Source organism: Macaca fascicularis, chromosome 1, assembly GCF_037993035.2.
Source record: "Macaca fascicularis isolate 582-1 chromosome 1, T2T-MFA8v1.1".
Classification (NCBI taxonomy): Eukaryota; Metazoa; Chordata; class Mammalia; order Primates; family Cercopithecidae; genus Macaca; species Macaca fascicularis.
The window spans coordinates 230,931,425-230,945,202 of record NC_088375.1 but is presented as its reverse complement, the minus strand read 5'-3'; the positions used below and the strand labels follow the sequence as shown (position 1 = coordinate 230,945,202).

At 55.5% G+C, this 13,778-nt stretch overlaps 2 long non-coding RNA genes across 2 annotated transcripts in view; both read left to right on the top strand.

Annotated features, from left to right (window-relative positions):
• Nucleotides 1-13,778, top strand: part of LOC141409015 (uncharacterized) — a 156,481-nt gene that overhangs the window by 11,452 nt on the left and 131,251 nt on the right. The gene's annotated exons all lie outside the window — the stretch shown is intronic.
• On the top strand, nt 4,615-4,972 carry LOC141409016 (uncharacterized). The gene is made up of 2 exons (XR_012427075.1): nt 4,615-4,724; nt 4,868-4,972. It is a non-coding gene; the product is annotated as an uncharacterized lncRNA (long non-coding RNA).

The window sequence follows — 13,778 nt, the reverse complement described above, 5'->3', positions numbered from 1 at the left end:
AGGAGGCCCAGCAGGACTTGGGGTTCAGGCCGAGGTTCATCTGGCTCCCTCCTTCCTCCTCCCAGGCACGTTGTCTGGTCACCAGTTAATTGTGTTGGAGGAAGCTCTTGGATGTACGGGTCCGAATCCCGTCATTCGCAGATGGGGAAACTGAGGCCCACAACAGTTCAGGCCCTGGACTGAGCCTGGAACCTGCCCCCGGGGCTGGGTCCTGGCCTCATCCATCTGTCTCCCTAGAGGAAAGGGCTGGATTCTTCTCTTGGCCTCAGCTCCCTCCCCTATTTGCCATTCCAAATACTTTTCATTCCCTCTCCCTTCCCCCAGCGTCTCCTTTCTCTTCCTTTGTCTCTGGCCTTGTCCGTCACTCTGCTTCTGGGCCTTGGCATCTGGGCATGAACCCACCGCCTCCAGACCAGCGGGAAGAGTGGGCGCCACTGGCCGAGTTCATCTTGCTGTGGCGGCGTGTCTGGGGAACCTGGGGAGGGGCTGATGGGTCCCCAGGGTTTCTGAGGATGTGTGCCTTGGCGCTCTCCCAAGAGGCCAGTCTTCCTTTAACATGGGTGGTCCCCACAATCGCTGGGACTGGGGCGTTTCCAGCCACCCTCTGGGCATGCACTTTGGGCCTTTATCCCAAGTCTTCGGGGCAAGGAAGGGGAGTGGGAATTAAACCGGTGCCGGCTGGCAGGTCCACCCAGCAGATCTATCCGGCAAGCACAGCACTGCCGTCTGGAGAGCGCCAGTGCCTGTCATCAGGAGCAGGGTGAAGCCCACGTGGGTGCCGGCCCCTCCTGCCCCTCCTGCCCCTCCTGCCCCTCCTGAGCCTGACGGGGCTACGGTTTTCAGCGGGTGCGACGCCACAGGACCTGTGAGGAGAGACTGCACCCTGAAGGTCTGGCAGCGAGCGGATCCTAAACAAAGTGAGGTCTGGGAGGGCCGTCCTGAAGGCCCTGCTCTCCCCAGGGCCAGCTGCTGGCCATGGGGTCAGACAGGTCCCTGGGCCCCCACAGCCAGCGCTAACACAGATGCAGGCATGGTCTTCCCGTGTCCAGGGAGCTGCTACCTGGTGCTGCTGGGGCCTGGCATCGAGTGAGTACAGCCAAGCCCACGGGAATGGAGCTGTGGCTTCCAGGGGCGTGCAACCCTGGCCTGACCTGGGCTGACCGAGGGGCCCACCACCCCGGGCTGGCATTTGGGCTCCCCTCAAGCAGACCGCCTGTCCGCAACCTCATCTCCTAGGAGCAGAGCCTCAGCCAGCCTAGGTGCAGGTCATCCTCACACAAGGCCACCTCACAATCACAGCCGTGCCACCTGCTGAGCCCCCGAGATGTGCAGGCCACACACCGGCTGGCTGCTTCTGTTGTGTCTGCCGCAGCTATCCACAGCTCTGTGGGCTGGAACTGCACGAGCCTGAAGGAGAGGCCTAGGCAGAGAGAGGCTGAGCTGCTTGCTCTTGGAGGCAGACGTGGGTTTCGGTGCCGCCCCCACCAACACCCTGGTCAACATTTCTGTTCCTGCCTCAGGCCTCCTCCTCGAACCTGCCTCTGACCTCACCAGGACTGGGTTTGTCTGGCGACCAGACCCTGGTGGGCTTCTGCTCAAGCCTCTGCCCTCGCACCGCACTGGGGGCTCGGTGAGCCCAGGGGGACCCTGCTTTACAGGAAGCAGCCGGGGGGCTACAGGAGGCAGTGAGGGGGTCACCCCATCTCTCTGGAGTTTGACACAATCTCCTATCTGGTCTCAACTGTACTGACCCCTGACCTCTGACCTTCAAGCCCCCAGGCCCAGTTGCACTGGTACCTTGAAAGGACACAGCCTGTTGGTGTCTGGGTGAGGCCACTGGGTCGGTGTGGATGGAGGGTGGCTGGATGTGCTTTCTGGGGGTCCCCTGGACTCGGGGTGCTGTAATCCCCTCCCCTTCCTGGAGACCTGGTGGGGATGCCTCCTCCCAGGGATGCTCAGGCAGGCCAAGCCCAGGTCCGCAGGTCGCCCTCTCTGTTCCAAGCATTTGAAAGACACTGACAAATGATAATACTTTTTTTTTTCCCATTTAGGGAAAGGCCCGAAAGTAAAATTGTATCAACATTAGGTTTGGCCAGTGTTGCCATTAGGCAAACCTAGTGTTAATGAAACCAGGAGGTTCTCGTTTGGGGCCTTGACTGGACAGGTTTGGGCTGGAAACCACTTGAAGTATTGATCATCTATCTGATCATCAAGTTGTTTTTTTTTTTTTTTTTTTTTTTGAGATGGAGTCTCACTGTGTTGCCCAGGCTGGAGTGCAATGGCACGATCTCAGCTCCCTGTAACCTCTGCCTCCCAGGTTCTCCTGCCTCAGCCACCCAAGTAGCTGGGATTATAAGCATGCACCACCACACTCGACTAATTTTTTATATTTTTGGTTGAGATGGGGTTTCACCATGTGGCCAGGCTGGTCTCAAACTCCTGGCCTCAAGTGATCCACCTGCCTCGGCCTCCCACAGTGCTGGGATTCCAGGCGTAGCTGCCGCTCCCAGCGTGTTCTTCAGGTTTTTACTGAATATCTATTATGTGCTGATATTGAGGTAGACTCCGGGGGTCTCAGCAGTGAATGCAGCTGCCCGAATACGTCGTGAAGGCCGGGGTCTCACTGGGGAGATGGAAATGAACAGGAAACACACAGCGAGGTTGGTCCCAGCACCTGAGACCACACTGAGGCTGAAGGAGGGGCCGGCAGTGCTGGGGCAGGGCTGCGGCTCTCAGCATCCTGATGTGAAACCATCTCCGGCGGGAAAGCCAGGGGTCTGTGCGGGGATGCCGCCGGACGTGAGAGCCAGCCAAGACCTATGGCCCCTGCAGCCACCGAGGGCTCGAGAGCAGCCCCGTGGACTTGGCTGGGCCCTTCGTGGTGACATCCAGGAATGTGGGTGAGCGTGGGTATTGACCTCGCTATTTGCTGGAGTCAGTGTTTGGGTTCTTGGACCACATCAGGGATGGCTGTGTCACCGTGGCCTCGCCTTCCCCAGGAAAACGTAACGTGCACCCCGCGCCTGTCCTCTGGGACTGCCATCATCCTACTTTGTCTGACCCCACGGGGGCTTACTGTTTCCCCAGGGCAGCACTGGCTGTGGCCCTCAGCCCTGCTCTGGGCGGCCATGTCAGCATCCTCCCTCAGCGCTCCCAACACCCCACCTGGCTCTGCGATGGCCGCCCTTGAGTCCCTTGACTCCCGAATGTCCCAGAAAGGGAAGAGATTTAAGAGGAACCTTGACTCCCACCGTTCTGCACAGTCGTTGGTCCCTCCTCCACCCGGGGCCCTCCATGGGAGTTCTGTCCACACCCCTAGCCAGCAACCCCTCTCGGTTCCTCCAGCTGGAGCGCCCCTCTCTCCTGAACATTCGGACACCTGCGTCTCTCACTGCAGCCGGAGGGCTAGAGCGTCTTCGGTCAGCTCGCCATCCCTGCCACGACGGGAGGCTACGTGTCCCAGAACCTATCTTGCTGGGATGGGAGTTGGGGTGGCAGATGCTGAATGCATGTGAGCTTTGGGGGAGGATGAGCGGAGCTGGGGTGTGTGGGAGGTACTGGTGGCCACCGTGAGGATGGTCACACCCCATGGCTTTGTTGATGCGGTGGCTGTAGCAGGCCCAGTGGCTCCACCGAGCCTCCCTAGCACCGGTGCCAAGTGAAGTGTTGGGGGGCTGGACACAGGTGGCCTCGGTTCCTGGGACTCCCCCAATGCTCTGGTTTCCTCCCTGCTCCCAGGCTTCAAGTGGATGAGTTAGTGACTATCACCACTCCAGACCTGCCTCCCCCAGCCACCCCCACAGTTGTAAAAACCTTCATTCTCATATGGAACCCCCTTTCCTGAAATCCATAGAGTATGACTGCTTTCTTGAGTGAATCTAGACTGGACCACATGACAGTTGCTGCACAGAGCAGCTCAGCTCCTCTGTCTCAGCCTCCCTGACTTCACAGCAGGCTCTGGGCATCATCTCCGTGTCATCCTAAGGCCACGGGCGGGGTTCCCATCAAACAGGAGGGCAGCTCTCCCGAGATGAAACCTTCCGATAGCCCCAGAACCAAGACGAACCGTGTGGGGTTGGGTGGGGGTGTTTAGTGTGCACTCCTGATGTTCTCTCCCAGTGAAGGACACCCATGTGGGACATTGTGGCCCCTGGCCCTCCCTCCTCCCCTTGGTGGCACAGGGAACTTCCTGGTGGGTGACAGCCCATGGTCCACCCTTGCCAGGTCGATTCAGACAAAATATGCCAGGCTGTGTGCTGAAGGCATCCCATCTCTTCCTTGTCCCCTCTCGGCTGGATCGGGGTGAGGCAGGGGGTGGTGAGTGTGTCTGTCCCGCCAGCTCAGCCTCCAGTTGGTCTGCTCCGGGGCAGGAGCCCACCTGACTCTCCTGCAGAGCTGCACGGCCTGCCTGGCCTCACTCATAACAACAGAGACTTTGGTTCTCCATCTGCAGACACATTTGTCTCGTTTCTTATTCGGTCCAGAACTTGGGTGGGAAGAAGGGTGATGTTATTTGGGTCCCCTCAAGACCTTGACAACAGATAGTTTTTAAAATAGCTTTTTAAAGCCACCAACTTTCTCTCCTCCACCTTGGTATTTCCCTGATTTTAAACAGAATGTCGACTCTGGAGGCAGAAAGCTTGGGCTTGGATCTGGGCCCTGCCACGCAGTAGCTATGTGGCCAGGGAATGCATAGCTTCTGGATCTCCGATCCCTACAGTAAGGTACAGATAAAAATACTTTCCATTGATGTGTTTAAAATCGAATGAGATAGTTAATGAATGAGTAAGTGCTCTGCAAACTCCAGAGCGGGGTGCGCGTTCTGATCTGTTTCATGCAATCTGACACACATTCTTTCCCACCCCAGCGTCTCTGAATTGGGATGCGTCTGACAGCAAGTGCGGCATCCGGGCTGCAGTTGCCGTTGTCTGCTCACATGTGAATTAAAAAAACAATCAGCATATGAAATCTCTAATCACACGTGAACTTGGCGGTTATTCCTGGTGCCATGTGGACAACTGCAGCCTTGACACCCCAGTCCACAAACCACGTACGGACCAACTGAGGAAGGAGTAGGGGTTCTTGTTGCGGAAAACCCTCCCCCAACTTGTTCTAGAAGAGACCAGCATTCACACTTGGAGTGGGTGTCATCAGCTTGGAAGACACAGCAGTGGGCCCCTCTTAGCAGGAGCGCCCCGTCTTGTGGCTCCTGATGACGACCCAGAGGGTGACGCTGCATGGGGGCTCACAGACATCGGCGCCATGAGTTGGGGGTGCTCAGGTGAAGGGGCTCTGATGGTGAGGACATTCAGAAATAACAGAGATCGGCTGGGTGCGGTGGCTCACACCTGTAATCCCAGCACTTTGGGAGGGAAGCCAAGGCGGGTGGGTCATTGGAGGTCAGGAGTTTGAGACCAGCCTGGCCAACATGGTGAAACCCCATCTCTACTAAAAATACAAAAATTAGCTGGGCGTGGTGGCACGTGTGTGTAATCGCAGTTACTCGGGAGGCTGAGGCAGGAGAATTGCTTGAACCTGGGAGGCAGAGGTTGCAGTGAGCCGAGAGTGCACCACTGCGCTCCAGCCTGGACAACAGAGCGAGACTCTTTGTCTCAAAAACAAAAGACAAAAAACAGAGATTTACTTAGTTTTCCTCTTTTGTTTGTGTATAGTGAGGGAAATTAGGATGCCAAAAAGAAAGAAAGAAAAAAAAGCCCTTCTAAGTCTATAAGAATTTTTTTTTTTTTTTTTTGAGACGGAGTCTTGCTCTGCCGCCCAGGCTGGAGTGCAGTGGCCAGATCTCGGCTCACTGCAAGCTCCACATCCCGGGTTCACGCCATTCTCCTGCCTCAGCCTCCCGAGTAGCTGGGACTACAGGCGCCCGCCACCTCGCCCGGCTAGTTTTTTGTATTTTTTAGTAGAGACGGGGTTTCACCGTGTCAGCCAGGATGGTCTCGATCTCCTAACCTCATGATCCGCCTGTCTGGGCCTCCCAAAGTGCTGGGATTACAGGCTTGAGCCACCGCGCCCGGCCAAGAATTTTTAAAGTAATTTTATTTATTTTTTTAAGAGACAGGGTCTCGCTCTGTGGCCCAGGCTGGGATGCAGCAGTGCAATCCCAGCTCACTGCAGCCTTGAACTCCTGGGCTCAAATGATCCTCCCACATTGGCCTCCCAAAGCATAGCAAATTTTAAAATTAAATTATAGATAATCAGAAAGCATTGTGTTAAAGTTTAATTGGCAGCATTTTGAATTCTTTCTTACTGGTCCATTAGATAATGGTTTCTGCCTTTGATGAACTGAATGTTGTATTCTAGGTAGATGCAGACAGATCTGAGTTCCAGTTTTAAGCTCAGCTCTGCAGGTAAATAGTGGCATGAACCTGATTGCATTGCCTGGTCCCTCTGAGCCTTGGTTCCCTTATCTGACAGGGGGGCTGTATCTATTCTAGCTCTCTGGGTTGCAGGTGATAAGGAGAGGCAACCCTAATCAGCTGAAGACAAAGAAAGGACTTAGATCTCATAACTGCAAATCCCGGGGTGTAGCCTCATAACTGCAAATCCTGGGGTCTAGCCTCCCTCTCTGGTTCTTGTCACCTCCTTGTGGGCTTCAGTCTCGAGTTCCAGATTGGGGCAAGACACGGCCGAAGCCCAGGGCCTGCATCCTCCCAGATTCCAGCCACCTGGGAGTGTGTCTGTGGTCCCTGCTCTCTGATGAGGTCCTGGGCCCTGCCATTGGTGCCAGGGGACTGCTGGAGCTGATGGGTCAGGCTTACCCTGGAGCTGGGTGGAGTCGGCTCCATCCTGAGGTCACCCCACTGCCAGAAGGGCATGGGTGGTCTCCAGGGTAGGGAAAGTGTGTGCTGGGTGCCAAGACATTGAAGCCTACTGTGCCTGCTTCTGTGACAAGGCATGTGTCACGTGTGGCACCAGGACAGGCATATTCTCATTGAAGGGACTCAACAGGTTGAATTCTCCTTCCGCTCCTTTCCTCTCGCTTATGGTCATCCACTCTCTGGAGCTAGCTAGGCCAAGTTGGAGGGTGCAAAGGTGAATGGGGACACTGGCATTCCAAAGGGGACCTGATATGGTTTGACTGTGTCCCCACCCAAATCTCACCTTGAATTTCCACGTGTTGTGGGAGGGACCCTGGGGGAAGTAATTGAATCATGGGGGCAGGTCTTTCCTGTGCTGCTCTCCTGATAGTGAATAAGTCTCATGAGATCTGATGGTTTTATAAAGGGGAGTTTCACCGCATAAGCTCTCTTTTTGCCTGCTGCCATCCATGTAAGATGTGACTTGCTCCTCCTTGCCTTCCGCCACGATTGTGAGGCCTCCCCAGCCACATGGAACTGTAAGTCCATTAAACCTTTCTTTAGTAGATTGCCCAGTTTCAAGTATGTCTTTATCCGCAGCGTGAAAACAGACTAATAAAGGGCCCCTTTGCAAATACGATGGAGCCTCACATCCCACAGAGCCAGGCTCAGGCACGTCTCTGAGGCTTTCTTTGTGAAGAGCTACCTTGCAAGGGAGCCACGGAAAGCACCTGGATTACATAGGAGTCTTTGCCTGGGGGTGGGGAGTCAGCATGTGCAACCTCCTTATTTTTGGAATAAGCTCATGTGTTTCTGCTCATGGGGGACGAAAAACAACCTGCAGAGGTGCTTCGCTGTGTTCACGCAGCAGAGTTCCCAGGAAACTCTTGAGCTAATTCCAGGTCAAATTCTCATCCAAAACACTGGCTGCAGATGGCCCTGAATGCTGGAGTGATGGCAGGTCGTGACCAGACAGAGAGACCGAGAGCCCTCCCGGGTTAATAGCGTAGGGGATTTATTTCCAGGATCACCACCCCTGGACTTGCCAGGCAGAGGGCTGTTCTGAGCAGCGCTGGAGGACAGGGTATCTGAGGGCATCTCATTCTCCCAGCAGGACACTCCCACCTCTGGACCTCTATTGGCAATTCACCAGCTACAAAGGGCTCGCCCTCCCCAGTGCTGTTTGTGGCTTCGCTGCTCACGTGGGTCTCCTGCTTGGTTCGGGGGAAATCTTTGTGTGCCCGGAAGGCCACCAGTGGAGGCCAGCAAATGCTGCCATTTAACCCCAGCCCACAGTGCCAGCTGCTGTTGCAGGGACAGTCTTTTCCCTTTTCCAGATGGGGCTGAAAGTCATTGGTGTCTGGACCTCTCCCTTTCTCAAGGACAGTGGCGGTGGAAGGGGATGCTTTGCCCTGCTCCAGGAAATGCTCCTTCATGAGTGGGCACACAGGCTGTCCCCTGAGACTTCCACACTCTCTCTTTGCCTGGTGATGAAGGCCCAGGTTGGCAAGGTGTCTGGGACATCAGGGAGCCTAGGGTAGTGAGCATCGGCAACAGTGGCTACTCCCATCCCAGGGATCAGGAGGCCTGTGGGGAAAGACCCAACACAAGCTGCCTCCCACGCACGACAAGGGGCTGCCCGCAGTTCCATGGAGTGATAAAAACGCCCAGTTGTCTAGTCCCTGAGGCACTTCAACCACGCAGGACCAGCTCCATTTCCAGGACTTGCTCTAGGTATCTTCCCCCACCCTGCAGCCCTGGGCTGTCTTGGTCTCTGGGCCTCTCACCCTATGAATGCCATGGGGCTGGGTGCACTCTGCATATCTACATGTCATGGCCACCTGCGCCTCCGTCCCCAGGTGTTCACTGGCTGGTACCTTCCCCTGCTCCGTTCTGCAGGTTTCAGGCTGACAATAGGCGCTGAAATTCCAAGGGCATTGGAAATAGCAACCAGCTCGCCCGCCCTTCTTTCCCTCCTTCCTTCCTTCCTTCCTTCCTTCCTTCCTTCCTTCCTTCCTTCCTTCCTTCCTTCCTTCCTTTCCCTCCCTCCCTCCCTTTCCCTCCCTCCCTCCCTCCCTCCTTCCCTCCCTTTCCTCCCTCCCTTCCTTCCTTCTTTCCTCCCTCTCTCCCTCCCTCCCTCCCCCCTCCTTCCCATCTTTTTCTCACCTTCCCTGCCTCCCTCCCTCCCTCCCTCCTCCCTCCCTCCTCCTTTCTCTTTTTCTCTCCCTCTCTTCTGCTCACTCTGCCACCCTGGCTAGAGTGCAATGACACAATCATATTTCACTGCAGCCCTAATGTCCTGGGCTCAAGTGATCCCTGCCCCTCAGCCCCTATGTAGCTGAGGATACAGGGTCATGCCACCACCACACATGGCTAATTTTTGTATTTTTTGTAGAGATGAGGTTTCATCGTGTTGCCCAGGCTGGTCTTGAACTCCTGGGCTCAAGTGATCGCCCGCCTCGGCCTCCCAAAATGCTGGGATTACAGGCATAAGCCATTGCGCCCAGCCCTGGCCCCTGCTTTAGGGAAAGGTGCAGCCAGATTATGACAGAAAGGCCTCTTAAAGCTGCCTTGATCATTTCTCAACATGCAAGCCCTCGCCTCCGACGACGGGGAGGTGATAGACTGGAATGGGGACTCAGAAACCTTTCTAGGGGTGAAAAAATCCAGCTTTGCACTGGAGGCTGCATTGGACTCCGCTTTCATTACCAGTAGAGGGTCTTGACTATGAGTCGTCCAGGTTCTTGGCGTTTTGAACCAAGGATTAGACAAAATGACAGAGCGATGAAAAAATGAAGCAACGGAAGCACAGATTCACTGAAATGAAAGTACACTTCACAGAGTGGGAGCAGGCTCCAGAAAGCCACTCAAGAGTGCTGGTTACAGAATTTTCTGGGGTTTAAATAGCCTTGAGAGGTTTCCCATTGGTTACCTGGTTTACACCGTGTGTAAATGAAGTAGCGACCTGCAACCAGTCTGATTGGTTGCACAAGGCAACCAACTAGAGGCTGAAGTGAAGTTACAAAGCTACACCCTATGCAAACACCTGATTGGTTGTGGGAGGGGACCAATCAGAGGCTGAAGTGAAGTTACAAAGTTATACTCGTATGCAAATGAAGACTAGACCCATGACCAGTCTGGTTGGTTGCAGGAGGGGACCAATCAGAGCTACTTTCCATTTCTCATCTGTGATGCAGAAAGGGGGGTGGTGGCAAAGGGAGGAGCTTTTGTTCTCTCGTTACTTGGGTGTGGAAAGGTGAGGTTTTCCTTTTGATTCAGTTCTAGAAAGTCAGTGCAAATCAGCCTTAGGTGCCCTGCCTCTAGACCCTGTTCTCCTGCCTCACTTTGCTCCTTTTCTTTTTTAGACAGAGTCTCGCTCTGTCTCCCACACTGGAGTGCAGTGGCACAATCTTGGCTCACTGCAAGCTCCGCCTCCAGGGTTCACACCATTCTCCTGCCTCAGCCTCCCGAGTAGCTGGGACTACAGGCGCCCGCCACCGCGCCCGGCTAATTTTTTGCATTTTTAGTAGAGACGGGGTTTCACCGTGTTATCCAGGATGGTCTCGATCTCCTGACCTCGTGATCCACCCGCCTCGGCCCTCCAAAGTGCTGGGATTACAGGCGTGGGCCACCACGCCTGGCCCACACGTTGGTTCTTTTGACAAGATTGCAGATGGTGCTGGTTTCTGTCATCAGGAGGCATGTGATAATGTCTGGTTTCACTCTTTTTTGATGGTAGCAGCTGTAGTGGGTGTAACTGTGTCCCCTAAAAAGAGATGCCAAGTCCAAACCCCTGATACCTGTGAACAGGCTCTTATTTGGACGTCAGGTCTTTGCAGATACAATCAAGTTAATGAGATCATACTTGGTTAGGCTGGGCCCTAAGCCAGTCGCTGGTGTCCTTATAAGAGAGGCAAATTTGGACACGTAGAAGATGCAGCAATGCACACACAGGGAGAATACCACGTGAAGGTGGAGGTCAAGGCAGAGGTCAGGGTGGTGCCTCCATGAGCCCAGGAATGCCAAGGATGGGTGACTGATGACACTGGAGGCTGGGAGACAGATTCTCCCTTAGAACCTCTGGAAGGAGCCAGTCCTGGCGACACCTGGGTTTGACTTCTGGCCTCCAGGACTTTGCGAGAATACTTTTCTGTGGTTCTGAGTCTCCCCATCTGTGGGACTTGGTCACAGAAACCAACAGGGCAGCCATGATCCATTCACCTACTGGGCACTGCCAAACGGCAGTGTGCTAGTTCTGAATTCATTTCCATCCATTACCAGATTCACTGTATCTGGAGATGCCTCCTCCCATCCTTTATCCTTCCCACAGTAGCTGTACTTGAGTTTTATCTGGAACTCGACCTGTTAAGCCATAATTCCAGGCCTTCTGCACCCTTTAATCACCTCGAATCTTTGCAGGGACCTGTGGAGTCGTCACTGCTCTTCTGAGAGGCAGTGCAGCCAGACATCACCGCTCAAGTCCCATTTCTGCTACTGGCTCCCTGGGGACCTGGGATGAACCATGGCCTGGCTCCCTAATCAACTAAATCAGGGTAACGAGGGCTCTGCCTCCAAAGGCCCTTCCAGGGGAAAGGAGCAGAGGCCGTGAAGCGCCTGGAACTGTATCTGGCACGCACCAGGGCTCACACGTGGCCAGCCCTTGTCATGAGGAAAGTGAGGCACGAAGGGGTTAAGCAGCTTACCCCAGGCCCTGGCCCTCGGCACCAGCAGCCTCCAGGACACATCGTCCTGCACCTTCTCTGGATCATAGCCCTGGGGCCTGTTGGGATCCGTGTCCTACCAGGGGGGCCTTCTGCTTCCCCACTCCTCATGCTCCCCAGTGACACACCAGGGTCTGGGCCCAATTCCTTGACATCACACAATGTGGGTCAGTGGGTGGACCTCACAGGAGGAACGAGAAACAGACACAGGTCTGGGGTCAAGCCGTGGACAGAGGGGTGTACTGGGTGGGCCTGGTTCCCAGAGGGGAGATGGCACCAACCCTGCCATTCCAACTTTCCATGGGGGCATGGGAGAAATCAGCTTGGTCCTTTATTCGGCACTAGGCAGTGTCTGGAAATGACAGTTGCCCGGCATTTGAGGCCCCAGGCCTGTGGGGTTTGTGGCCCCCCTAACCTGGGTGGAGTCTGTTTGCTGGGAGAAGGGGAGCCCATGTCTCAGCTGGCACAGGGTCCCAGGTCATTTGGGGAGAGTCCTTCTCATTGCACTCCATGCTTCCCCAGTGACAGACGGAAGGATTATGTAAGACACTTGCAGAGTCTGAGGGATTAAGAAAAAGTTTGAAGTCATTACAGACACTCTGATGGCGCCGGCTGAGCCATGGATGGGCTTCCTGATGGCGCCCCTTTGAAGCTGGCCCTCCTAAGGGCTTTGTGCTGGAGAGGCGGACCTCCGGGCCGAGGTGGGGAGCCCACCCCGGTGGATTCATGCGAGGACCTAACCCCGTGGCCGCCTTCCTCCTTCCCAGGGTCCCTGCCTCTCTGCCCAGCGATGGTCTTAACTCACATGCACCCACCCCCGCCAGGGAGGTGCCCCTGCAAATCCTCCCGATGCTTTGCTAAGCAGCGCCCCCGTGCCTGGCCTTCCCTGCCAGTGTGGGCGGGAGAATGACAGGTAACTCCTCCAGCTGTCAGCACCCGGGAGAAGAACAAGGGATGGGGAGGCTTCTGTTCTGAGCCAGCAGGAGGAATGTGGTCTGCTCTTTCGGGGGGGTCTCGGCCACTTGGCAGCTTCTGTCTGGTTTGTTCTTAATGAAAACTGTCTTCCCAGCGTGCTGCCTGCCTCCAAAGTCCACAGCTTCATGCCGGGTTCACGGCTGCACTCCCTGGCCCTGACCCTGACCCTGGCCCTGGCCGCACCCCTGCCCTGGCTGAGGGTGCTCTGTTCTCCCAGATACCCCAACCAGGGCCAGAGGAGTCCCTTGCCACTCCCTCCCCTCCTGGCCCATCAGCAATTCAGCTGCCGCATAAATTGTGTCTGCATGCTTCCTAAAGGGCCTCTGAATCTGCTCCATCCCTCCCTCCAGCCCTGCCACCCTGGGTGGCCCTGAGCACCTGCTCACTCATCGCCTGACTCATAGTGGTTTGTGCAACATCTCCCTCCAACCAGATGACAAATGCCTTTCTTAGCTGGGACCATCTGGAGACCTTTCCTAAGTCCCAACAGCTTGTAACCAGGTGCCATGTACCTCGAAGGTGCTTAATGCTCACCAAGCCCATCTCCATCACTGTCTCTTTTGGGAAACCTGTCCCAGCCCTCTGGGGAGGTGGGATCCGCCCCACCACCCTACCTGGGCCTGCTTTGGGAAGGAGTGCCTGTTGTATACGTGATCTTGGTACCTTGCTCAAGGCTTTTCCTGCATCCAGGCTTTGGTCTTCTGGAGGGCAAGGGTTGATTTTCATTCCTGGTGTCCCCGCCAGGGCTCAGTCAGGGTCATGTCTCTGCCGGCACACAGAATGCCGGATGCAGGAATTGGAATTTCCTGGGGAGCTTGGCTGTCTTCTCTGAGGTGGGTGCTGTGATCAGGAGGTGGAGGCATCTCCGCCTTCTTTCTGTCCCCCGAAGGTTGTTATGTCACATGAGTCCCATGTATGACTTTGCCAGCCCACAGCCTCCCTTCACTCAGCACCAGGTCCACACCCTTCAGCCTTAAGTTTTCCTACCTGGGATGTGGGAGCTGCTTTTATCTAGCTTATCTTTCCCCTGACACAGGGTCATGAGACTGTGGAGCGGCTCTCCCGTGGCCTGAGCGTCCTCTGTGCAGCCACCGTAGCCAGTGCCTTCCGTGTCTACTGTATCAATGCGTGCCATCCTCATGCAGCCCTGACTAGAGGGCTCTTGCAGCTCCAGGGCGCCCTTCACAGAGAATGCTGTGTTGTCCTAATTTTGGAGGTGAATTCGGGCACTGAGAGGACAAGCCACTTACCCACAGAGCTAAGAAGT